Here is a 23,905-nt window from a genome sequence, read left to right as displayed (position 1 = left end):
CTGGAAGTAGCGCTAGAGCCGCGCGGAGACTTGGTAGGTATAACTCGCCTGCTCTAATCCTCCTATCCCTTCTACCACCATTTTAAAACTCCACATTCTGGTCCCCATAGACTTTCAGTGCCTACAAGTAGTCTTCAACCCCCTGCAGATTTAGCAGGTTTGATAAGATGCAAATAAGTTAGAGCCTGCAAACTTCAAACAAGAGCAGGATTTATTAACAGATGCATAAATCTTACAAACCAACAAGTTATGTTGCTCAGTTAAATTTTAATAAATTTTCAACATAAAAGTGTGGGTCAATTATTATTCAACCCCTAGGTTTAATATTTTGTGGAATAACCCTTGTTTGCAATTACAGCTAATAATCGTCTTTTATAAGACCTGATCAGGCCGGCACAGGTCTCTGGAGTTATCTTGGCCCACTCCTCCATGCAGATCTTCACCAAGTTATCTAGGTTCTTTTGGTGTCTCATGTGGACTTTAATCTTGAGCTCCTTCCACAAGTTTTCAATTGGGTTAAGGTCAGGAGACTGACTAGGCCACTGAAACACCTTGATTTTTTCCCTCTTGAACCAGGCCTTGGTTTTCTTGGCTGTGTGCTTTGGGTCGTTGTCTTGTTGGAAGATGAAATGACGACCCATCTTAAGATCCTTGATGGAGGAGCGGAGGTTCTTGGCCAAAATCTCCAGGTAGGCCGTGCTATTCATCTTCCCATGGATGCGGACCAGATGGCCAGGCCCCTTGGCTGAGAAACAGCCCCACAGCATGATGCTGCCACCACCATGCTTGACTGTAGGGATGGTATTCTTGGGGTCGTATGCAGTGCCATCCAGTCTCCAAACGTCACGTGTGTGGTTGGCACCAAAGATCTCGATCTTGGTCTCATCAGACCAGAGAACCTTGAACCAGTCTGTCTCAGAGTCCTCCAAGGGATCATGAGCAAACTGTAGACGAGCCTTGACATGACGCTTTGAAAGTAAAGGTACCTTACGGGCTCGTCTGGAACGGAGACCATTGCGGTGGAGTACATTACTTATGGTATTGACTGAAACCAATGTCCCCACTGCCATGAGATCTTCCCGGAGCTCCTTCCTTGTTGTCCTTGGGTTAGCCTTGACTCTTCGGACAAGCCTGGCCTCGGCACGGGTGGAAACTTTCAAAGGCTGTCCAGGCTGTGGAAGGCTAACAGTAGTTCCATAAGCCTTCCAATTCCGAATGATGCTCCCAACAGTGGAGACAGGTAGGCCCAACTCCTTGGAAAGGGTTTTGTACCCCTTGCCAGCCTTGTGACCCTCCACGATCTTGTCTCTGATGGCCTTGGAATGCTCCTTTGTCTTTCCCATGTTGACCAAGTATGAGTGCTGTTCACAAGTTTGGGAAGGGTATTAATTAGTCAGAAAAGGCTGGAAAAAGAGATAATTAATCCAAACATGTGAAGCTCATTGTTCTTTGTGCCTGAAATACTTCTTAATACTTTAGGGGAACCAAACAGAATTCTTGTGGTTTGAGGGGTTGAATAATAAATGACCCTCTGAATAAACTTTTCACAATTTAAAAAAAAAATAAAAAAAGAAATAACATTCTTTTTTGCTGCAGTGCATTTCACACTTCCAGGCTGATCTACAGTCCAAATGTCACAATGCCAAGTTAATTCCGAATGTGTAAACCTGCTAAATCTGCAGGGGGTTGAATACTACTTGTAGGCACTGTATATGGGGACAGGTATCAGATAAGATATTCGGGATCAATTCTGCTTCCGAACTGGGTTTTGTTTTATAACCTGGTTTGACCCACTGATCCCAGGCATCTGTGAGTCTGCCCATCACTATATATGAGACAGCAAAAAAGGGGAATCATGGGAAAATAGCAATGCAGAAATCACATCTCACATTTGCAAAGACAACCCCTGGATGAGCTTCAAGATGAGGGTCAAGGGAAAAAAGTAGAACATATTCAACAACTCAGCTATCATTATGACATAACAGTGCCACGAATAACGAGACCACATGACCAGAAGGGCCATCAATTGCTGAAGCATGGGGTCTTTAGGAATCTTGTTTCCTTTGTTGATTCCTTTACTAATAAGTTACAAAGAATCTATGGAACTGACATCAGCACAAGAGCCAAGCATTAGTGTGACGCCCTGGACTAGTCAGGTCGTCCCAGGTAGTCCCACACACACACACACCCCTCCCCTAAAAAGGTGAGAGCAGCCAAACTACAAAACCCTTGTCACCACCCTCCGGGTTTGATGTTGACACCAGGGGAGGCGTAGCCAGGCGGTTGGCTCCACCCACCGAGAGGTTTACAGTCCCGGAGGCGGGAAAAACAGTGAGACGAGTTTGAGTCAAGTTCAAGGGCAGACCTGTGCCCAGGCCTGCCAAGAAGTCTACACCAGGTGTCTGGGTTGGAGCCCAGTCACCACCGGCAAGAAGGCAGACGGTGGTGGCCGCATGCAGGAGCTGGCATTACAGCCGGTGGAACCGTAGGGACCGGGGACGGGCGGTGGCCCGCCGGTACCGAACCGGGGAACTGATTGGAAACCGGAGCACCAGGAGGGGTACTCAGACCCAGTACGAGGCCCAGAAACAACTAGGCTAAGTCAAATTAACTGATTGAGGACTGGACTTTAGGACCTTTCTCACACAAGACCCGAATGAAGACAACAGCCCAACCATTAGGGTAAAGCCACCGCCAAGGCATAGAAACCCAAGGGGCCAGTGTCTGCGGGCACACAGGGCTCTCCCGACACACAGCAAGCCGGGGAGCAGACTACCGTTGCTGAGGCATAAGAGTCACAACTTTCACAAGAGAGGTTCAGGAGAAAGGTGGAAACCACCAACCTGTTAAGGGGAAACTGCAGCCGACTGCGGGCACCATTCACCATCTTGTTTGGTTTACCCAAGACTCCAGTGTGTTTTCTCATAGTGAGTACAACAGTGCCTTCGGGCCGTGCGCCGCACTGCACCGACACCCCAGCACGCATTTGTCCCCTTGCCTCAGCACCTCCCTCGGGCCCCAGAGACCATCATCCCCCTACCCACGGAGGGGGTCAACACCAAGCTGCGCAACACCATCCCTGGGAGCCTAGTCAACGGCAGCGGTGGTGTCCATCCATTCACCACAACCCGTGGGTGGTGTCACGAACTTAAAATCTCCTACAAACCACCGCGGCTCCGTCCGTGGATTTCCTCACCGAAGTCCCTTCGTGTAGCGCCAACCCCCTTTCAGAGCGCCGTGACCCCCGGGTCCGTGGAGAGCTCGAGCCACCCGCCGATGAGCACGGATCCGAGTGGCTCGGCAGCCGGCCGAGCCCCGGGGCGGTACATTAGCAATGAGGATGAGTGGCTGCACTGGTGTAAAGCACATTGTCACTGGGCTCTGCATGTCATCTCAATGTATGATTTTGGGTTTGGCAGAAGCTTAGAGAACGCTACTTAGGAGAATGGAAACAACTAAGCATAAGTTTGGCAGAGGAGGAATAATGATACTGCAGCTGATTTTAGTCCCTTATTGATAGTTATTGATAGTTTAGTCATTATTGATAGTTAATGAAACACCAGAGCTAAAAACGTTTTTCACAATTGTGTAACTTCAAATTTGTAGGAACAATTGGATAGAGCCTATTGATGTTTCAGCATGGCATGATGAGTTTGGCGTTGAGGAACGCAAGTAATTGCACAAAGCCCGGACCGCAACCACATCCAAGACCTTTGGGATGAACTACCACAGAGATTGTGACCTGGCCTTTCCTCCAAATCAGTGTAGGAAAAATTTGGGTAGAGACTATTCCAGCTTCAGGATGATACAATGAGTTTGGAGTTGAGGAACTCATGTAATTGCACAAAGCCCGGACCACAACCACATCCAACACCTTTGCGATGAACTACAACAGAAATTGTGACCCGGCCTATAAACACCTCCAAAATCTTGTATGTACAGTGGTAGTTGTGATAACGGTAAAAAGTTAAGCCAACTCTATATTTAATCATACAATATAGGTGTGATGATTAGTAGTCCTACTTCTGATCACACAGTGTACTAGGATATAAATGGGATTGATTTATGATGACCCCGAGGTTGGATAGTTACTAAAATCATCCTTTTCCTAATTAGTTTTAACTACTGGTTTGTAAATTAGCTGCTGGCTTTGTGGCTGCTGCAAATCAATGAACATTAGGAGCCGTAATCAGGAGCTCGCAGCGGCTCGGGGTAATCGCAATTCTTGGATTCCAATTTTTCTTCACAGGGTTGAACTGCTCGTCTGTGTTTGTAAAAATCTATTTAATCGGTATATTTATTTCACAAGCGCAGCGTTGGCTGTAGACATATTCCTCTTGCTTTGCAGCGTAATTAACAAAATGAGGATAAATGATACCTCAATGGCCTCAATCTTCCATCTATTATGGGTAATTGTCAGGTAGAAAAGTTTTTGCTGAAGAGGGAAATTGTGCACGCTGTATTATTATAGCTGAGATTAATCCATTTCAGCTGATGAAAGACTGGCGGCTTGTGCTTCGTCAGGCCCTTTTCAGATGACCGCTATATTGAGGTATTTTTCTATATGTATTATGCATAGAGCACCCACACACAATCAAAAAACAAGGCTAAATAGTGTGACGCCCCAGGGCTGTGGGGTACTTGGTCCTGGGCTCTGTAGTGCTCGGTGGGGGTCAGTCGGTGAGGGTCAGTCTTGGTCGCGGCCTGGTACTGTGGCCCTTGGGGTGCCGTCCCTCAGGAAAGAAAAAGGGGTTTTTGGTATAAATAAAAGAAAATAATAAAAGTGTTTGTCGACTACGCCACTTACCGTGTGCGGCCAGGTTATTTGGGGCCGCCGCTGCTGGTTTCTGCTGGGACTGATGGAGTGATGTGTCGCGGGCAGGGGGGCAACCGCCCACGGCAGGGAAGGTTACCCGAGGCGCTCGGATCCGGGGTCGTGGCTGTGGCTCGAGTGGCAGCCGGATCCGGGGTTCATGCAGCGGCCCGTCGCCCACAACAATCAAAAGGAGGTTATTTACAGGGGGAAAAGTTTGTCAGTGACGCCACCCGTGGGTTGCGGTGAGAGTTGGTAGAACCACCGCTGCCTGTATATGGGACGCCCGGGGCTGATAGATTGGGGCAGCAGGATGGTATCCCCTCCACGGGTAGGGGAGGTGTTGTCCCGGGGCCTAGGTTCACAGAGAAGGGTGCTGCGGAGCGTTTCTACAGGGTTGGACCGGGTGGTATTGGTGTACTCACAGTTCCAAAGAATTGCAGACAAAGTCCAGTGGTAAACCAAATTGCCAGTGACTGGTAGCCTCCGGCTGGTGTATTCGAGTCCCACACCCTTGCATAGAAAACAGGTGTCCCTTCCTCCTGCACTCAGTGTTCGTGTCTTCTACAGGACAACTCTGCTTGAAACAGGGAAGTCCACTCCCAGTCACTTTGTATGTTGGGAGCTGTGGGCCGCGAAATCTGACCCATGGGATCTCTGTGGGTTCTGGCGGACACCCTATCCCCCGCCTTGGGCTTCCGTTTCACTCTCTGGGCTTGCTGGTGGGACAAGACTTGGAATCTTGTCCCTGGCTGGCTAATTGGAGAGGGGCTTGAAACCTTCCTCGCCCTAGGGTCCAGGCACCCTGACTGTGCATGGCCTCCGGACCGGATTCCCACTGTCAGCACCGGCGGGCTACATGCTGGCCCCAGTCCACTTAAGGTCTCCCGCGACCGGATCTCCATTGCCTGTGGCCCTGTCTGTCGTCTGCCACCTAGTCAGTAGTCCGGTAGTCCAGGGGCCCCAACCCCTGACTCTGCTGTCACTCCACACTCTTCTCCCTTCAACTGTCACTTCACAACTCCACTGTCAGACTCTCTTGATCCCTCCCAGAACACCTCAGGGCCCCTAAGTGAGCACTCCCATCTGCCTTGGTCCCTCCCACTGGTGTGTCCCTATTGTCATGGGGGGTGACTAGGCTTTACTGGCTGCTGTTGAGCACCTGAGTGTGGGTTTGTGTTGGTGTGCCAAGGAGGATGGAGTCCTGCACCTGGAGATTTGTACAGTCTCTGTGACAACCTGGTTTTGCCAGGGCATGCCTCACAGATGCAGCCTGGATGGTTAGAGCCCTCCGCAAGAAGGGAGAGGCCCCAGCAGTGGAGGATGGGGGTTGTAGTGGGGAACAGTTTATGTGAGTGCATGCTATCAAGGAAATAGTCTACACCAATGTGAGGCCCTGGCAAAACCAGGTAGTCACAAAAAGAGTTAATACTCCTTGGCACCAACACAGTCCCCACACAGATATACACCAGACAATCAGGTCCTACTCACCCCCTCCCCAGGAAAATGGGAGGGAGCAAAAGGAGCTTAGGAACTGCAGAGAGGAGTTAAGTTTCAGTTTGAGCTGTAGTCAATGGAGAGCTGACAGGAAGGAGTTGAAGCTCCCTGGAGAGGTTGGTAGTCGGGGTTGGAGCCCTGGACTACCGGACTAGGTGGCAGTGAGGGCCACAGGCACGGAGATCCGGTTGTGGGGAACCTGAAGCAGACCGGGGCAGGGTTGTAGCCCGCCGGTACTGAGAGAAGGGACCCGACCTGGAGGCCGTTCAAGCGGACTACAAGAAAGAGACAGACAGAGTGTGGAAGAAAGGGCTGTATATCTGGGTGTGGGACCCAAGCACACCCCTCCAAAAGGCTCCCGGCATTCGGCTTTGGTTTACAAAAGGACTCTGTGTTTACTGACCATCCACATGAGTACAGCCTCATCCAGCACCACGACAACCGAACTGTGAGTTTCCTGCTCCCTGCAATACCTCTCATATTACCCTGGGCCCCGGGACTACACCTTCCCTACCATCTTGCTGCCCCGCTCCATCAGCCCCGGGTGCCCCATCACCAGGCAGCGGCGGTGTCACCATCCTTCACTGCAACCCATGGGTGGCGTCACTGACAAAGACTAAAACCCCTGTAAATAACCCCTTTTCACTCATGGGCGACGGACGGCTGCTCGAACCCCGGATCCGGCTGCCGCTCGAGCCCCAGACATGATCCCTGACCCCAGCGTCACTCGAGCAGCCCCCTGGGTTGTGATCTGTCCCCCGCCCGTGACACCAGTGTTGCAGTTTAACTTGCCTTGTTTAGTTTTGGTGATGGAACCACGGGTGCCGGTTCCAGGTGTACCCGCTCCCCTTGTTCTCCGTACCAGCTGGACCTGGGTTGGCTGTCCTCCATGCACACTTGTTGTGATTGGACTCCCGTGGCCTGGAGCTACTTGGAAGTCCTTCTCTTCAGTCTGGGCCCTATTGCAGGCAGCCTGGACTATTTAAGGTGTTTAATCCCCGATCCCATCTTTGCTGCTAGTGTTTCAGGCTTTCTTAGGTTGGTGATTGACCCTGGAGATCCTCTCGCCCCCGAAAGAGTTAACAGCTGACCATAAAGTATCCCACTGTCCTAGGGTCTGCACCCTGAGTCCAGTGAGCCTTGGTTCCGAACTTCCACATGCCCTCCGTGATTCCTGGAGTTTGCTGCTTCCACAGGTAACCCACGGTGCCTGGAGTCCTGGTTCCGTACTTCACAGTTCTCACTCCTTTTACGGCTCTCCGTTGTCTCTACAGGTCCCTTTCTGTACTTTGCTCTTTCCTTCACTTCCTCTGACAGACTGTCTATTCTCCTCACACACTTCTCCTGACTGACTGACACTACTTCCTGTCAGCTTCCCAACGGACCACTTGCCCCTCCCCCTCATTGGGTCTCTCCCTACAGGCTGGGTGGCTACATCCAATCAGTGCCGCCCCCCCTCCCCTTTTACCTGTTGCTAGGCAGTCTCCCAGGTCAGTGTCGGGGTTATGTATGTGACCTGAAGGTGCTGGTGTACTTACTGGCACGGATATTCTGGGGTTTGGGTTTCCACGGGTTACATTTGTGGCACCTGGTACCGCAAAGGTGCTACAATAGTAACACCGGGCCTCCACTTGATCTCCAAAGTGTGGAAGACTTATTCCTACTTTCACACATGTTGAGCCTTCAGGTATGGAGTAGAGTGACTCCCATAGAAATGTACAGAGTATTATACTGAATGTAATTTGTTGGGCAACTATATTGCTGTGCCAGCGATGTAGCAGAGCTGGATGAAAGTGTCAGCCAGCACCATCTAGTGTCAGTGTATTTATGTGCTTTATCTGCTCTATGTGTTTTATTACAGGGCATTATTACAAAGAACAGACACCTCCAACATGTAGGTGTATTCCCCATGAGTATGTATGTTATATGTATATTATAATGCAAACAATGTGTAATGTAAATAGGGTTTGGTCCCTTGTGCCGTGTCAGCCAGGAGCATTATAGATAGAAGACTAATAGGTAAGATAGATAGAGTATTAACATGATAGAATGGCAGTTAGTAATCATTAAGTTAGGATTTTAGACAGGATGATTATTGTAGGCAACTAGGGAAACAAACGTGCTAGAGTGGGATGATGGGAGTAGTTAGGAAGTTACTTAGATTTGTGTAGGACAGGTGCAGACAGTTCAGTGGTTGCAAGGGAGATGGAGCCAAGGTGGGTGGAGGAAGGAGTTTAGCAAGAGCAGAAAGGGAAAAGTTAGGCAGTGAAGCTGCAGATGTCCTACTGAGAGGACCAGAGGTACCCCCCCTAGTGCCAAGACCTCTCTCTGCGGGCAGGTAGAGGATCTGCAGGGGCTGCTGGCATATCAATGTATGGAGACTCCCAATAGTACCTTGAACTAGTCAAGGGCTAGTGCTTTGCCCGAGGGTCCGTACAAGTAGGATACAAGTGAGGCATGGTATCCACCAGGAAAGAATACGGGGAGGAAACCAGTATTAGAAACAAGCACCATAAGCAGAAACCAAGAGCAATGGTAGAAAGTTAGTTATCCCCGAAAAAGCGGAGCAGCATGAGAAGGCCTGTCTGTCCAAAGTAAGAAAGACCTGGTGTATCACAATAAAGTCTGTTCCTGAGTTGTTCATGTGGCGTCCTGGACTAGCCAGGTCGTCACAGGTACTACAACATACACCCCCACCCCGAGACAGGCACATCAGCCAGACACAAAATCCTTGTTGCCTCCCTCCAGGGGCTGATGTCCACACCTGGTGGGATGGAGCCAGGCGGTTGGCCCCACCCACTGAGGAGTTCACAGTCCTGGAGGCGGGAAAAGGAAGTCAGAGCAGATCAGTTAGGGAAGTGGAAGAGTGAGGAGCAAACTGACCGTGTCCGGGTGTGTGGCCCGGGCACATAGAGCAAGGTTGGCAGACGGTGGTGGCCGTCTGCAGGAGAGGCAGATCGACGCGGAACCGTAGGACCGGGGACGGGCGGTGGGTACCGAACCAGGGAGCGAAGTGAAGCCAGCACACACAGGCAGGGCCTACGGACCCCGACCAGGCTTGGAGTCGCCATTAGAGGTCAAATCCGTCGGAGCTGCGGGACCCGTCCATCCAGCCGTTTGTTTTACCAGAGACTTTGCTTACATTTGTGGCTGAGTGAGTACAACCGTGCCATCCGGCACCGCGCTGCGCAGTCCAGGCGACCCTGTACCTCACCAACCCTACCTCCCCGTCACCTCACCGGGCCCCGGGACTACCAACCCCTACCCACGGAGGGGGAGAACAACATCCCAGCTGCTCCCTGCCATCGCTCCCGGGATCCCCGTCACCAGCAGTGGTGGTGCCCAACCTCACCACAACCCATGGGTGGCGTCACGGACTGAATCCCCAAACCAAACTACCCCTTTCACTCACGGGCGAGGAGCGCCGCTCGAGTCCCCAGATCCGGCCCACCGCTCGAGCCACCGAGCGTTAGTGAGCGCAGCGCAGCGGCGTCCTTCCCCGCCCGCGACAACTTGGCGTCACGAACAGGATCTTACCGTACCAGCTGGTAGAAGTGCGCCTTGTGCCCCGCCGGAGGTGTACGGCCGAAAAATTTCAGAATCCGCCATCTTGGGTGCGAAGATTTTCCCGCTCGAGCGTCTTCTCGAGCAGTCAAGGCGCGAAAGCCGAAGCCCCGCCCCTGAAGAGGAGGTGCCGAGAAAAGACCAAGGGGGGCGGTAACAAGATGTCTACGCCTGACGGAGAGAAGATGTCCGTGTCTGGCGGAGGAGCGCTGGCCGCAAGAGCGGCAGTGCTTAGCGGCCGCATGTAATTAGCGCCGCAGAAGTGCAGGGACGCCAGGACTCTGCCGGAACACGTTCCTGGACCCAGCAGCAAGATGTGCCAGGAGCTCCAGGCCACGGTCCACTTCATGATAGTGCAGTGGACGTCGGAGAAGAAGGGCCTGGCTGCAACCGTGTGGGCATGCAAAGTGGAGGTGGTTTCCGAGGAGCCTGTAAGCGATCCACGCCCCTATGTCCCTGAGGGAACAGCCGCTGCGTCTGAGGGGCCCGGCCTGCTGCCATCCACTATGCCACCTCCCTTACTGCCCATGCCCGCGGCCACCGCCCTGACCGACCCGTAACCACTGTCACCGCTAGCGGAGCCCGTAGCATCTGTGGGAGAGGGCCCAGACCTGCTGCTCCCAGGCCTTACCTTTACCACCGCCCTGGTACCCATCCTGGCTTCCATCCTGGCCGCGACGGAGGTGACGACGGCTCCGGCAGTCCGCCCGGCCGCAACAGAGGCGATCCTCGACCCGACGCCAGCACCGCAAGCCACGCTGACCGCTTCCAGACACCCGGCCTCGGATGAGGCACCGCGGGGACGTAGCTGCCAAGCGGCAGAGCAGGCCACGTCACAGCGGGGCCCCTCACTACTGGAGGTGCCAGTCGTAGCCGGCATGGAGGGACTCCGGCTGGGCCCGTCCCCCACACCGGCTGACCAGGAGCGGCGGCCATGGCAGCTGTGCCCTAAGACTGCTGCTTGGAGAAAAAGGATGCGGCAGCGGTCCCTCCGTTGCACCGTTGTCCCCATTGGGACCCCCAGCACTGTTGTTTGAGTAAATGAATGAATCTAACCGAGTAAATAACCTGATTGACACCGTGATTGACCCGGCCGTTGCCAGCAAGTTGTCCCTGTAGGGACCCTTTGCTACCGTTGGCATGAGGAACTCTTCATGGACATGCCTGAGAACTTGCAGGGCACCCACGAACTTGTGGGATTGTAAATATGTTGGGGGTATGTTTTCCGTTGCCGCCTCCGGAGAGGCAGGTTTGGAGGATGGGCCTGGAAGAAAGTGTTGGCCCAGGCCCGCCACCAACGCAACCGGTGGCGATCCTCCGGGGGTCAGGGGTCCCCCATGGATGTGGGGTCCCCTGAAGTGACAGCCGGGTGCGAGTCACCGTACCCTTTCCCGTTTGGGCAGCCTGGATCTGGACTGGGGTCAAGGGGTGCTGCCCACTTCTTAGGGGCAGCATCAGGGCTAGGTTGCTTGGGTGGGAGAGCGGAAGCTGTCCGTCTGTTGTTATTAAAAATGTCTATATCTGTGTTTTGCAACGTTCAAGTGACCTGCCTCCTGTAAGGGAAGATTTAAAATGCATAAACTGTTGATGTTTTTATATTTTTACAGTTAAAAAAATAAAACTGGTGATGGACGGGCAGCCCGCGGATGGTCTGCATTTAACCAAGGGGGAATGTGGCACCCTGGACTAGCCAGGTCATCACAGGTACTACAACATACACCCCCACCCCGAGACAGGCACATCAGCCAGACACAAAATCATTGTTGCCTCCCTCCAGGGGCTGATGTCCACACCTGGTGGGATGAAGACAGGCGGTTGGCCCCACCCACTGAGGAGTTCACAGTCCTGGAGGCGGGAAAAGGAAGTCAGAGCAGATCAGTTAGGGAAGTGGAAGAGTGAGGAGCAAACTGACCGTGTCCGGGTGTGTGGCCCGGGCACCAAGAGCAAGGTTGGCAGACGGTGGTGGCCGTCTGCAGGAGAGGCGAATCAACGCGGAACCGTAGGACCGGGGACTGGCGGTGGCCCGCCGTTACCGAACCGGGGAGCGAAGTGAAGCCAGCACACACAGGCAGGGCCTACGGACCCCGACCAGGCTTGGAGTCGCCATTAGAGGTCAAATCCATCAGTGACCGGAACCCCAGGGGTTTCCTAACAGCCAAGACCCGATTGAAGGCAACCGTCCGACCAGTAGAAGGAAATACAGCTACCGCCACAGCTAGAGTTCCAAGGGCCAGAGCCTGCGGGCAAAAGGGCTCTTCCGGCACATCTATACACTGGGGAGCGGGTTACCGGTGGGAATCCATCGGGACCGAACATACACAAAGGTGCAGGGAAAGGCAGCCACCACCAACCGTCCGGGAGAAGCCACAGCAGCCGGCTGCGGGACCCGTCCATCCAGCCGTTTGGTTTACCAGAGACTTTGCGTACATTTGTGGCTGAGTGAGTACAACCGTGCCATCCGGCACCGCGCTGCGCAGTCCAGGCGATCCTGCACCTCACCAACCCTGCCTCCCCGTCACCTCACCGGGCCCCCGGGACCACCAACCCCTACCCACGGAGGGGGAGAACAACATCCCAGCTGCTCCCTGCCATCGCTCCTGGGATCCCCGTCACCAGCAGCAGTGGTGCCCAACCTCACCACAACCCGTGGGTGGCATCACGGACTAAATCCCCAAACCAAACTACCCCTTTCACTCACGGGCGAGGAGCACCGCTCGAGTCCCCGGATCCGGCCCACCGCTCGAGCCACCGAGCAGCCATCGCAGCAGCGCCGGACCCGAGCGTTAGCCAGCGCAGCGCAGCGGCGTCCTTCCCCGCTCGCGACATTCATAAAAAGGACTTGTGTGTGATTGTGTCACCCTCCACGTCGGCAACGAGGATCAGAATCCGTGGATATTGTTGTAGGTGTCGCACATCCCATCGGGTACACAATACGGACACACACAATTGCAGGAGCACATGCAAAAGACAGAGGCTGTGACGGTGACCACAGCTTCTGCCCCTGCTGTCGCTTCATTTGAGAATAGTGTAAACGGTTGTGCGAATGCAGCAGCACAGAGAAGGCAGAATAGGCAAAAAGAGTGGAACAAATCTGAGGTTTATTAACCATTTACAGCTGCTACGATAAAAATGCAATTTAGAGGAAAATGACACATTATAAAAGGCAGTGTTATATTATTTTACAATCACTACAATTTTGAATCATAAACTGTAGTGCTACAATTTCCCACACAAAGATCAGAAGGTCAAATGAAAGCACTGTATGTTACTCGTCAATGTCCATCTTGTGACTGTAGGAGTCATTGCTTTCTTTACTAGAATTATCAATAGCGGAAACCACAACAGGCCTTATCCAGGCCTTGCACCTCACCAACCCTACCTCCCTGTCACCTCACCGGGCCCCGGGACCACCAACCCCTACCCACGGAGGGGGAGAACAACATCCCAGCTGCTCCCTGCCATCGCTCCCGGGATCCCCGTCACCAGCAGCTGTGGTGCCCCCAACCTCACCACAAACCGTGGGTGGCGTCACGGACCAAATCCCCAAACCAAACCAAACTACCCCCTTTCACTCACGGGCGAGGAGCGCCGCTCGAGTCCCCGGGATCCGGGCCACCGCTCGAGCCACCGAGCAGCCATCGCAGCAGCGCCGGACAATTTGGCGTCACGAACAGGATCTTACCGTTCTGCCGGCTGGTAGAAGTGCGCCTTGTGTCACGCAGGCGGTGTGCGGCCGAAAAATTTCAGAATCCGCCATCTTGGGCGCGAAGATTTTCCCGCTTGAGCGTCTTCTCGAGCAGTGGAGGCGCGAAAGCCGAAGCTCCGCCCCTGAAGAGGAGGTGCTGAGAAAAGACCAAAAGGGGGATGGATGGCGTCCGGCCGCATGTAAACCGAGGCCATAAAAGCAGGGACGCCAGGACTCTGCCTCCATATTTGGTTCCTGGAAGATACCGCTGCCAGTATGCACCGTCCGTCCGGTAACACCACAGTCCCCGCGCCCGGCACCGCAGCGTGGGTGGAGGTCCGGACCATTCAGCTTAGCAGCCACCTGCAGGTCCGAATGCAGCTCCTCCTGGAGGAGTTGGAGGCTGACATGGCGGACGTGGTGGCGGCCATACGGAGACGCAAGGTGGAGGGAGACTTGGAGGAGCGGGTAAGTGACCCACGCCCCTGTGTTCCTACAGGATCGGTCGTTGTGGCTGAGGGGCCTGGTCTGCGCCCACTCACCCTGCTGCCTCCCCCGCTACCTGTGTTGGCTGCTGCCGCCCCGCCACTAGGCCCGCTACCCCTACAACTGGTAGCGGAACCCTGCCCGTCCGCCCAAGCGGACCAGCCTGCAGCTGAAGCCCGCAGACGCCCCGAGCCGCTTCCCTGGAACCTCACGAAGGCATCATCCGTCTGCGAAGACTTACCGGTGGCTCCGGAAGTGACCGTGCCCAGTCCCGTTACAGCTCCGGTGATCCGTCCCGTGCAGGAGGAGGCGGAGGTCAAGCGGGAGAGGACCCCTGTACCCATCCCCCACGCCTCGGCTGAGGCTGCGCTGGGTCGTTGCTGCGAGGCAGCGCCCCAGGCCATGTTACGCAGGATCTTCCACCGAGGGCGCCAGTAGTGGGCAGTGTAGTGGAAGTCCCGCGGGGCCTGACGAGCACGCAGGGGCAAGCAGCTGCCCCTTACTGGGACAGGGAACCGACCCCGCTGGGCCGAGAAATTGCAGAGAGGGAGAAGCGGAAGGCTGAGATGATAGCCCGCACGATTCAAGAGAAAGAGAACCTCCGCAGAGCCACCTTCCGGGTACGGGGCCCGATCCACGAGGGGCAAGTAAGAAGATTTGACCCCCGCCGGGGGTATGGATTTATTTTCGAACCGGGCCTGGAGGCCGAGGTGTTCGTGGCTCGTCGGGATGTTAATGCCCACCTGCCAGAGGGCCACCCGGGCCGTAACTTGCTCCCAGGCGATCTGGTAACGTACACGCGGCACTGTGGAGAGAGGGGCTGGTTTGCCCTGGATGCCAAGCTGAGAGGAGGCCAAGAGGCCCAAGAACCAGCCCAATCCCCTCCTCCGGCCTGCGATGTGGATCTGAAATAAGGCAGCGGTCCCTCCGTTGCACCGTTGTCCCCATTGGGACTACCAGTACCGTTGACCTGTTTTAAGTAAATGACTGTGAATCAAACCGAGTAACTCATCTGATTATCCGTCCTGAGAGAACCGTCCCCGTTGGGACTGGAGTTGTTGTCCCTTGATCAACCGTTGATTACCCCCCACCGTGCATAAGAAACTGCTTATGGACACGCCTAAGAATTAGCAGGGCACCCACGAACTTGTGGGATTGTAAATATGTTGGGGCATGTTTTCCATTGCCGCCACCGGAGAGGCTGATTTGGAGGATGGGCCTGGAGGAAAGAGATGGCCCAGGCCCGCCACACCGCAACAGGTGGTAATCCTCCGGGGGTCAGGGGTCCCCCATGGACGTGGGGTCCCCTGAAGTGACAGTCGGGTGCGAGACACCGTACACGTTCCCGCTTGGGCAGCCTGGATCTGGACTGGGGTCAAGGGGTGCTGCCCATTTTCTTAGGGGCAGCATCAGGGCTAGGTTGCTTGGGTGGGAGAGCGGAAGCCGTCCGTTATTAATAAAAATGTACATATGACTGTTTTGCAACGTTCAAGTGTCCTTACAAGTATGCATATTTTGAAAAGTTTACATGTTGTTTATCTTTTACTAGCCAGGTCGTCACAGGTACTACAACATGCACCCCCACCCCGAGATAGGCACATCAGCCAGACACCAATCCTTGTTGCCCCCCTCCAGGTGCTGATGGTGGGGTGGAGCCAGGCGGTTGGCCCCACCCACTGAGGAGTTCACAGTCCTGGAGGCAGGAAAAGGAAGGCAGTTAGAGTTTAGGAGTGAAAGTGAGGAGAGTGAAGTGGCAGGAGAGGAGCAAACTGACCGTGTCCGGGTGTGTGGCCCGGGCACATAGAGCAAGGTTGGCAGACGGTGGTGGCCGTCTGCAGGAGAGGCAGATCGACGCGGAACCGTAGGACCAGGGACGGGCGGTGGCCCGCCGGTACCGAACCGGGGAGCGAAGTGAAGCCAGCACACACAGGCAGGGCCTACGGACCCCGAACAGGCTTGGAGTCGCCATTAAAGGTCAAATCCGTCAGTGACCGGAACCCCAGGGGTTTCCTAACAGCCAAGACCCGATTGAAGGCAACCTTCCAACCAGCAAAAGGAAATACAGCTACCGCCACAGCTAGAGTTCCAAGGGCCAGAGCCTGCGGGCAAAAGGGCTCCTCCAGCACATCTACACGCTGGGGAGCGGGTTACCGGTGGGAATCCACCGGGACCGAACAAACACACAGGTGCAGGGAAAGGCAGCCACCACCAACCGTCCGGGAGAAACCACAGCAGCCGGCTGCGGGACCCGTCCAGCCGTTTTTTTTACCAGAGACTTTGCATATCTTTGTGGCTGAGTGAGTACAACTGTGCCGTCCGGCACCGCGCTGCGCAGTCCAAGTGACCCTGCACCTTCCCGACCCTGCCTCCCCGTCACCTTACCGGGCCCCGGGACAACTAACCCCTACACACGAAGAGGGAAACAACATCCCAGCTGCTCCCTGCCATCGCTCCCTGGATCCCCGTCACCAGCAGCGGTGGTGCCCCCACCTTCACCACAAACTGTGGGTGGCGTCACGGACCAAATCCCCAAACCAAACTACCCCTTTTCACTCACGGGCGAGGAGCGCCACTCGAGTCCCCGGGATCCGGCCCACCGCTCGAGCCACCGAGCAGCCATCGCAGCAGCGCCAGACCCGAGCGTTAGCGAGCGCAGAAGCGGCGGCGGCGCCCTCCCCGCCCGCGACATAAGCGGTGATGTCACCTCTGCCACCGTTGCTAAAGTAATCTGACAGGCGGGTTACTATAGCAACAGTGCTCCGATCACGTGATTCCCGGTGCTGCAATTCCCCGGCTGTGGCAGCCAGTTCTCGCATGTGGGCTGACTCTGTAAAGAGTGTCCACATGCAGGAACGGGGAAGCCGACCATGTGCCAGAGCATCTCGCCCGTACACGGAGATGCACAACGAGCACTGCGTACCAGAGAGATGCACTGACAGGACCTAGCATGACGTCTAGCCATGTGACCAGTCTATAGCCAATGAGATAATACACACGTGACTGGTCACATGCTATTTTGACGTCACGGAAGGTCCTATCATCAGTGCTGGTTGGGAGTGGGCATGGTGATTATATGCCCTGTTTTTGGTTGAGGCCCCAGAGGGATCTAGACATGCTGGTAAAACAGCCCCCTGCCTGAACCTCTAACCATTTGTTCAATGCCTGCGAATCTCCGGACTGGTAAGACCGTTCCCACCTACGGTGGGATTTATGAAATATACGGTTCGTAATGGTCTAGGAGCTTCTATCTTTTTTGACACACACAGACATACATCTTCCCTAGGTTGGGGTTCTGATTGTTGATGTTGCGTGTGTCAGTGTCTCAGGTGGTGACCAGCAACTATAAGGTGTAGAAATTCCTACCGTGGTACCTGTCTGGGACACAGTTTGTTTGGGCCTACCATATATAGCCCAATTTTAGTTTGGGTGGTTTCGTGCCACCGTTATTTCTAACCGGTGAGCTGTCCTCACTTTTATCTGCACAATATTAAAGGTTATGTTTTAGGGTTTATCCTTTTTCAATTCTCTGATCCAGCTAATTTTGTTCAATTACTGTGGATTCAATATTTTGGTATACTGCTATTTACCCCTGGTTACCGGGAGGACTCAGCGATTATCGGAAAGAAAAGCGGTGAGAGACAGAGTGCAGGACGCGTCGCGGGGACCTGTAAGTGTAATGGCAATGTTTATTAACTGTATGTGTACATGTATAATGTGTTTTTATGTGTTTGTGTTTGCCTGCCATTGTTTTCAATGGGGTTTGAAGGAGTTCGTCGAACTTTCGTCGAACGTTCGTCGAATGGAGGCTCCGTTTGACGAACCGAACTCGAACACTAGGGGGGTGGCTCATCTCTACTTAACATACAGTGCATTATCCTTGAGTATCTGCAAAAACAGCCCGTACGTGCTCAACATGAGTGTCCCAATCATCAGAAAAAATCAAGATGTCATCCAAATACACAATCAAAAATTTACCAATAAGGTCCCGCAAAATGTCATTCATGAAGGCCTGGAAGACGGAGGGGGCATTAATGAGCCCACAAGACATCACTAGGTACTCAAAATGCCCCTCAGGAGTATTAAAAGCCGTCTTCCATTCATCACCCTCCTTAATACGGATGAAATTGTATGCACCCTTAAGATCCAGTTTCGTAAACCATTTGGCACTCTTCACTCTAGAGAAAAGATCAGATATCAGAGGCAAAGAGTACCGATGTTTGACAGTGATTTTATTAAGAAGGCGGTAATCAATACAAGGTCTCATCGTTCTTAGCAACAAAGAAAAAGCCAGCACCCAAAGGAGAAGATGAGGGCCGAATGTGCCCCTTCTCCAATGATTCGCTGATGTATGATCACATGGCATCATGTTCAGGCACAGTCAAGTTGAAAATCCGACCTTTGGGAAATTTACAACCAGGCACCAACTCAATGGCACAGTCATAGTTCCGGTGTGGGGGCAGAGAATCAGATTCCTGGTCATTAAATACATCACGGAAATCAGACAAATATGCCTGAACATCAACTGTCTGAGCAGACGTTGACGACACAGAAAGGTCCTGATGCACACCTTGACAACCCCAACTAACTACCGACAAGGATCTCCAGTAAAGAACTGGATAATGGGTCTGCAACCACTGAAATACTAGTACCAAAGTATCCTGTATATTATGTAATACTTTAAATGTACAAGTTTCCTGATGCGCTGGTGCAACTCTCATAGTCACCTGGGTCCAAAATTGGGGTTTATTTTCTGCCAAAGGGGTAGCATCAATGCACCTTAAGGCTATGTGCACACAGTGCGTTTTTCGCTGCGTTTTTGCGCGTTTTTCGGGTGCGTTTTTGGCCTCAAAACTGCATGACTTTGCTTCCCCAGCAAAGTCTATGAGTTTTCATTTTTGCTGTCCACACACATCTGTTTTTTTTCAGCTGCGTTTTTGTGGTGCCACAAAAACGCAGCATGTCAATTATTCCCGCGTTTTTCACTGCGCTTTTCATCCATTGAGTTCAATGGGATGTTGAAAGACGCAATGAGAAACGCAAATAGCTGCGTTTTGGTGCGTTTTGGTGCGTTTCTAAGACCAAAAACGCAGCTATAAACGCAGGAGGTGGGTAGTAAAGTGACGTGTACAGGAAGAGGATTCCTTCTGTCAGTATATACAGAAGCGTGAATCCTCCCGGTACCGTCACCGCTGCGTCCACCTCCCGTCCTGTGCATGTATGCTGCCGTGCGGCGCCATGTACAGGCAGGAGGTGGAAGCGGCTGCGAAAACAAAAGTTAACAGTAGAAAAAAAAAAAAAGTTATACTCACCTGTCTGCAGACTCCCGGTGCCATGCCTGCTCCCATCTCCTCTCACGGTATCGCCACCCCCGCTCCGGCTGTGTGCAGATGGCCGGGAAGCCTCCGATGGATGCAGGACCTGGCGATGGATCACCTGATGCAGTCACCTGACGCATCAGCTGATCGTAAATATCGCGGTGACGCGGGCGCCCGGCCGGTATCAGCATATGCGTCAGGAGACTTCATCCCTGATTACCGGCAGCTGCTGCAGCGATCGGACGGGATCAGACTCCCGCCCCATCGCTGCAGCAGCTGCCGGTAATCAGCACATAAGTGAGTATTATTTTTTTTATTTTTTTTGCACCGATGCATCAGCTGATTGTATAATCGGCTTTTATACAATCAGCTGCTGTGTCATGTGATTCAGGCACTTGATCCTGACACATCATCTGATCGCTCTGCCTTCCAGCAAACCGATCAGATGATATTGGATCCTGATTGGACGGCGCGGGACCCTGACCCAGGATTACTGCGGAGGGGGGGTTCTTTATTTCAATAAAGATGGAGTCACTAATTGTGTTGTGTTTTATTTCTAATAAAAATATTTTTCTGTGTGTTGTGTTTTTTTTTTATCTTTACTAGAAATTCATGGTGGCCATGTCTAATATTGGCGTGACACCATGAATTTCGGGCTTAGGGCTAGCTGATAATATACAGCTAGCCCTAACTCCATTATTACCCAGTGAGCCACCCGGCTTCAGGGCAGCTGGAAGAGTTGGATACAGCGCCAGAAGATGGCGCTTCTATGAAAGCGCCATTTTCTGGGGTGGCTGCGGGACTGCAATTCACAGCGGGGGTGCCCAGAAAGCATGGGCACCCTGCACTGTGGATTCCAATCCCCAGCTGCCTAGTTGTACCCGGCTGGACTCAAAAATTGGGCGAAGCTCACGTAATTTTTTTTTTAAATTATTTCATGAAATTCATGAAATAATTTAAAAAAAAGGGCTTCCCTATATTTTTGGTTCCCAGCCGGGTACAAATAGGCAGCTGGGGGTTGGGGGCAGCCCGTACCTGCCTGCTGTACCCGGCTAGTATACAAAAATATGGCGAAGCCCACGTCATTTTTTTTGTTTGGGGGGCAAAGAAATCCTGCATACAGTCCTGGAAGGAGGATGCTGAGCCTTGTAGGTCTGCTCCCCCTGACTCTCCCTCAAGCATATAGTCCTGGATGGAGCATGCTGAGCCTTGTAGTTCTGCAGCTGATGTCTGCTCTCCTGCATACACTATTGGATGGAATATGCTGAGCCTTGTAGTTCTGCAGCTGTCTGCTCTTCTGCATACACTAGTGGAGAATGAAGAACACATTGAAGAAGGAAATGACATCAGACCTTTTTTTTTTGTTCACTGATAAAAAACGCATAAAGACGCAGTGAGCAAAAACGCAGCAAAACGCAGCAAAAAAACGCACCAAATCGCGGCAAAACGCGTGCGTTTTTTGCCGCGTTTTTTCGACGCAGGTGCGTTTTTGTGCGTTTTTAGCGGCCAAAAACGCACAAAAACGCAGCGTCAAAAAGACACATTGTGTGCACATAGCCTAAAGGAATAGGAGTTTTCAAAGGAACCATGTGGAAAATCCATCAAATTGAGCGCTGCCCCTGAGTCCACAAAGGCCAGTGCAGAAAATAAAGACAATGAGCAAATCAGTGTGACAGAGAAAAGAAATTTGGTTGCAAAAACCCACAGTAACAGAAGTAGCCAATCTCCTTTTCACGTTTAGGCCAGACAAAGATATTATGAGAAGCGTCTCCACAATAGAAGCACAGTCTATTCTTCCATCTGGACCCCTGCCAGCCAGCATTAGAGAGGACCCTATCACACTCCATAGGCTCCAAAGGCTCTTCCACAGGCACAAAATCAGCAAGCATCTTCCTGCGCTCACGTAACCGCCAATCGATCTGAATGGCTAAGGTCATAGAGGCATCAAGACCAGAAGGGACGGGGAATCCTACCATTACATCCTTCACATTATCAGCAATACCCTTCCGAAAAAGAGCCGCAAGTGCGTCATCATTCCATTTGGTAAGGCCCTCCCACTTTCTAAATTTCTGACAAAAAGTTTCTGCAGAATCCAGACCCTGAGTTAAGGACAACAAAGCCTTTTCTGCTTGGACCACAATATTGTGTTCGTCATATAATAATCCCAATGCCTGAAAAAAGTAGTCCACATCATTGAGAATCGGATCATCAGACGCTAAAGAGAAGGCCCAGTCCTGAGGATCACCACGCAGTAAGGAAATGACAATCTTGACCTGCTGTCCGGGATTCCCAGAGGACTTAGGGCGCAGGTCAAAAAATAATTTACAATTGTTTTTGAAGCTCAAAAATCTCGACCTATCTCCCGAAAAAAATTCAGGAACGGGAATCTTAGGCTCTGCAAGGGGAATCTGTGCAAGATAAGACCCTATTTGACGAACGTTAGCATCAAGATGAGCAACACGCTCACCCAATTCATCCATGCTAGAAAAAGATCTTCCGCGAAACCCAGAGAAAAAGAGGAAAAAATACAAAAAAAAAACAATTTTCAGCAGACCTTTTTTTTTCCCCCTTCTTTTTTTCTTCCTAAGAGTACCCTTTAATTGTAGGCAAGTTATACTGTTATGATCCGGAACCATGGAAGATCACAATGTATCATTGGCAAAAAAGGTGACAAGAGCATTGGCAACTAATCTGGCCGCCATCCCCTTACTAACCATCAACACTAGAAGAAACTGAGGGGTGAACTATCATCCTATGCACCGCGAACCCAGCCGGAGAACGAGCTATCCTAAAGTAAGGAAGGATGACTAACTCTCTGCCTCAGAAATAGACTGCCAAAGGTATAGCAAGCCCCCCACATTCAAAGACTACGGTGATATAGGAAAATACAATACACAGATGGAGGATAGGATTAGCAAAGGTGAGACCCCACTAACTAAATAAGAAAGGATAGGAAAGGGACTGATGGTGGCCAGAGAAAAACCCTGCAAAAACCCAAATACCTTATAGTACAAAAAGATCCTCAGATCGTATGATCTGCACTCCGTCCTATATCAGGCGCTCTTGTCAAACCAATGAACAGAAAACAGGAACAATTACAAATTCAAGAAGCAACAAACACATGGACTTATAGGAGCAATATGCCAAACATAGCTGCAGGGGGCTTCCCAGCAAAGCAACAGAGAGGGAAGATTCCTGCATGCAAATAAACTGTCAATAATTGACAACCTAGGTAGGAACAAAAGAACAAAAACAACATAAGAAAGAACCAAGCACTTATCTGGGGTAGAAGTGGTCTGGAGCAAGATGATAAGGCTTGTGAAGCACAGAACAAATGATAATCGGCCCAGACAGCCAGGAGACCAAGGCTTAAATAGGCAGAGAGTTAGCAATGGAAATGCCCATTGCTCAAGAATACCTGGTCTCTGTCAAACCATTCCTGGCCACAAGAGGGAGACCCACAGCAGCAACAGCATAACTGACATTCACAACAGAGGGACCTGCTTCATTAGGGAGCAACTTCACCTGGAACACCGTTAGTCGTTGTTAGTGCCTGCAGTAAGTGCTCTGACCCGCGTTTGTGCTTTAATTTTGTTCTCCTATCCCGGACCAGTTGTTACCCCTTTCCTCCCATGTCCCTGACTCTGACGTTGTTCCCTGGCTCCTGATCTCCAGCTTGTACCCTGACCCCAGCTCCGCCTTTCCCCATTGTACCTTACATAACTTCTTGGCTTCTGATCTCCAGCTTGTACCCTGCCTTGGCTCTGCTTCTCCCCAGTGTACCTTATGTGACTTCCTGGCTTCTGACCTCTGGCTTGTGATCTGAACTCGACTTTGCTTCATCCCTGTGTTCTATACGTCACCTCCTGCCTCCTGACCTTTGGTTTGTGTGACTTCCCCTTCACTAGTTGCATCTAGTGACACCAAGTGGTAGTTTGTCACACTCAGCTCACACATTTCTTCTTTTCCAGTGACTGCGCACCGGTATTCTGGTGTCTCTGGCTGTGGCTATAAGCCAACTCAGCCTGCTCAGCATGTCCGTCTTGGGCAAGTCTGACCTCCTCTATCGTGGCCTCAGGGGTTTTTATATTTTCCAATTGTGTTACAAATGTTTACATGTTTTGTTCTACCACTTGTTTCTCGTACCAAGGTAAACAATTCTCCTCATTTCAGCTCCTGAATAATTGAATGCGCTCCTACAGTTCAAATGCGATGTTGGATCATACAAGTTGCTTACAATTCCAACATGCACTGGGATTCTCAAAGTAAGCGTCATAAGTGAAGAAATAGGGAAGGAAATATCATGTCAGTTAGATAGTGTAGGTGGGGAAGGTGAGGGGATTTTTAATGCAGGTATATTAGAAATTAGTTTAGATTATGGCACTAAATAGATAAGAATTTAGGATACTTTGCCTTTGGACAACACCTTTAATTTTCTATTAAGGAGCATTCCTGGTATAATGCACGTTCACACAAAGGACAATTCTCCTCTCTGAGTTATAGCACAAGAGAGAAGTATTAATCTTCTGTTGTACAATAGGACCT

This window comes from Anomaloglossus baeobatrachus, chromosome 3 (assembly GCF_048569485.1).
Source record: "Anomaloglossus baeobatrachus isolate aAnoBae1 chromosome 3, aAnoBae1.hap1, whole genome shotgun sequence".
Taxonomy (NCBI): Eukaryota; Metazoa; Chordata; class Amphibia; order Anura; family Aromobatidae; genus Anomaloglossus; species Anomaloglossus baeobatrachus.
The sequence above is the reverse complement of the archived record's forward strand: the minus strand, read 5'-3'. Positions refer to the sequence as shown.